We start from the raw sequence: 3,855 nt of genomic DNA on the forward strand, positions 1-3,855 counted from the left end.
AGCACTGAGTCATCTTTTACAAGTCACAAGAAATCCTTTGTTTATTTTTAGCCACTAATCCACTCATTAATTCCTGCTCCAGTGAAAGTGTGTACCTTATTACTGAGCTGGGCTTTACTGCAGCTTCCACCTCTGGCATCTCACCCAGCCTGTCCCTTGCTCTTCCCAGGAGGTGGCAGTCACTGCCCAAGATGCAGGGAGCAAAGAGGGGAGTCCGGGGTAGGAGATCCAGAGCGGGGCACAGGAGTGCTCTGGGTAGCCAGGCTGGTGGCAGGGCAGGTGGTCAGGGGGATGTGGGGACGTGGTCGGGTGGGCTTGCATCGAGCCAGGGGACTGTGGGGCAGCCACACCTGGAATGCCAGGAGTGGCAGGGATGTGACCAGTGAGTCACGTTGTGTCCCAGGGTGGGAACAGGGAGCTCCTGGGGCGGACCTGAGGACACTGAGTCACAAGTGTGCTGTTCCACGAAGGACTCTGAGTCAGGAGGGTGCTGTTCCACGAAGGTGATGAGCTCCAGAGGTGCTGTCCCAGGAGGGACACTGAGTCACTGGTCTGAGGTGTGCCAAGGTGTCAATGATGTCATGGCACTGCCTGTGGGAATGGGAACAGGGAGGCAGCACCAGGGGAACTCACCTGGCTGCAGGAAGGGCTGTGAGGGACAGAACATGGGTCCAGGAGGTGATGGGGTGTGAAAGAGAAATGGGGAATGTGTGGTGGGTGGGACCTGAGGTCTCTGGGTGTCTTGGATATGGTCAGGGTGGGAAGTCCCCAGTCAAGGGAAAGGAGACAATGGAGACAAGAGGGAACAAGGGGGAAGGGGGACAAGGAGTGAGGTCCATGAGCTGGGTGTGTGGATGTGGTTTGTGGGGCTGCTCAGAGGTGAGGAAGAGGCTGAGCTCAGCTAAGAACTGCAGCCAGAGCATACACTGTGAATGAAGCCACAGGCATTTGGGATGGGGATAAGGAGAAATGGGAATGTCACCAGTGTGGAAGCACCATGCCCCTATGAACGTGTGGAGCTGAGGGCCAGAGGGTGTGTGGAGCTCTGCGCACCAGGAGCACAAAGGGAGGGTGGAGTCCATACCCTGGGAGTTCAGGGAAAAGGAGCATCAAGGATTTGGGATGCAAGAAGGATGAAAGCACCACGCACCAGGGTGCGGGAGGGAGAGCAGCACGGCCCACTGGGGCTGCAGGGAGGATAGGATGCAGGCGGCACACGTGCAGAGGCTGGCACTGATGGAGGAGCACCGCGGCCAGGGAACGTTCCCAGCATGGCAGGGATGGCCCTCTGCGGCTGGCCCCGGCCACCAGCCATGGCCAGGCCCCTGCGGGGGACAGCCACACTCAGGGAATGGCTGGGTCAGCCACACTCGGGGAACAGCCCAGGCCCGGGGCTCACTGGATGGAGGCAGCGTGGCCCGCTGGAGGCAGCGCAGCCCTTCCAGCCCCCGGAACGGGTTCCGTGAGCCGCTCCCGCCGCGCCAACCACTCCGATCTCCACCCAGCTCCGCTGATTTACACCTCAGCCCCTCCTTGTCACCTGCCCGGAGCCGTGCGGGCCGTGGGACCAGGGCAGGAGGGTTGGTGACCGCAGCCCCGGGCACCATCAGTCCCAGCCACACCGAGATTGCAGACTCAGAAGTCGGGCAGGAGGCCAGCAACCCAGGCAAGCTCATGCGTCTGAGTGGGGCTCAGGGGGCAAAATCCACGGCCCTTGAACACCAGGGGGATGGGGGTTAGGAGAGGAGCGGACAGATTCCAGTCACATTTGGATACTGGGAAAGGAAAATGCTCTTTCCTCTAAGGATGTGAGAGCAATCCCACCCAGGATGTGTGAAGCCCCACCAGCCACCCCAGCCCTGTCCTGCTGTCTGTCACTCCCTCGGCCACGGGGAGATTTCAGAATCATTAAGGCCGGACAAGCCCTCTGAGACCATCGAGTCTAACCACTCCCCCAGCACTGCCAAGGCCACCACTGGCCCGTGTCCCCAAGTGCCACATGCACAGGGCTGTTAAGCCCCTCCAGGGATGGCGACTCCACCCTGCCCTGGGCAGCTGTGACAGGGCCTGACTGCCCTTTCTGTGAAATCTTTCCTAATATCCAACCTGAACCTCCCTCTGTCCCCCCATGGGGGCTCTCCAGATCCCACCTGGCTGTCACCCCACAGGGTTTTCCTTCTCTGCTCTGCCCAATTCTGCACCCAGCAGAGCAATCCACCTCCACCTTGTGTGGCTCAAGTGCCCCATGGGATGGTTGTCCATGCTTTCCCAGCTCAGGAAATGCAGTAGAGAGCTCAGAGGACCATGAAGGGCCCTTTCTCAGAGCTGGAAATGTCTTGGGATGCCCTGAAGACATTCCCTGGTGCTGGTAGGCTCCTGCACCACCAAGAAACTGCAGTCAGGACCGATGCACAGAGAGGCAGCTCATGACCGTGACAGCCTCCAGTGACAGTTACCATGACTGTCCCCAAAGTCCTCTGAGCCAGAAGCTGCCAAGTCCACAGTTGTCCCCCTCCAAGCATCTGTCCCCTTGCCCCAGGGACATCCACACCACAGCCAGACCCAGGAGCTGTGTGGGTCACCCAGGAAGTCTCTAAGGCACACAAGGCCGTGGGACTGAGCATTCTGTCACTGCAGCCTGATGAAGAAGCTTAGGGACATTCCAACATCATTGGGATGTCCAGGGGGACAGCATCAGTCCCACCCCAAGGGCCAAGGATGTGCCAGGGCTGCTCTGCACACGTCCTGGGCCATGCAAGCCCACCTGCCCAGGGTACCAATGCCACCACACACTTCACCTGGGGATCCAGGAAGGCTCAGAGGGGTGACCTGCAGGCAGGTTTGGTGCCAGGTGACATTGCCCACCCTGGAGATGCCTGGCCCAAACCCAGCACAGACCTGGGCTTTCCCAACTCCTGTCCAGCTCAGTGGCAGCTTTGAGGGTGAGGGCCCCACCTAAGCTACGCTTCCACCCCTGCAGCAGCTCCTTGGGGAGGGAGGGCAGGCAAGGCCCCAGCAGAGATCTGTGGGTTCAGGGGGCTCAGCCCCTGCCTTGGGGGCACACGTTCCCCCAGGTCCCTTTGAGGGGTGGTGAGGACAGTCCATCAGGGCAGCTGAGCTGAGCTCCAGTGTCCCAGCACCCCATCAGGGCACAGGGAGACCCGTGTCCCCAGGCAGGGGACAAGGACAGCGCCCCAAGGAACTGCACCATCAGAGAGGAACGTCCTGTGACCCAGTGGGAGCCTGCCAGCACCAGGCCACGTGTCAGGACAAAGTCCAGCCTCACACCGGCACCGGCCATGGGACGCTCCAGTCGCTACCTGCTGCCACCTCTGTCCCCTGCCCTGAGCAGGGTACAGCCCCAGGCCATCCCACGCTGGCAACAGGCCCTGTGCAGACCCCAGCAGGGCCATGCTGGGTCCCAGCCAGCCCAGAGGGTGGCACAGGGTGCAGATGTTTGCACAGCTGTGCTGTGACAGAGCCAGCCAGCCGCGGGAAGGGGATGGAAAAGCACCAGCAGATTCGGGGCTGATCTGTACAGGCCAAGGCTGCAGAAGGCAAGGCCCGGTGGCCCCTGGGGCCAGCAGAGCAGGGACAGGGGGTGCTGAGGGTGCATCCTGGCACTGCTTCCTCAATGAAGCTTCACTAAGTGGTGGGAACCGTGACGAGACTGAGAGAGCCCTTGCTGGAGGCCAGAGCCCTCGCAAGGATGCCAAGCGCGAGGGACAAGATTGGGCCCACGCTGGTGGCAGCAGGGGGGAGGAAATGCCCACGGACAGTGGCAGGAGCTGTCACAGGGCTGCAGCCCCAGCGCGGGAGCCATCCCTGTGCCCCGGGGTGGATGGCACGGTCGCT

This window comes from Geospiza fortis, unplaced genomic scaffold, assembly GCF_000277835.1.
Source record: "Geospiza fortis unplaced genomic scaffold, GeoFor_1.0 scaffold59, whole genome shotgun sequence".
In the NCBI taxonomy this organism is placed as follows: Eukaryota; Metazoa; Chordata; class Aves; order Passeriformes; family Thraupidae; genus Geospiza; species Geospiza fortis.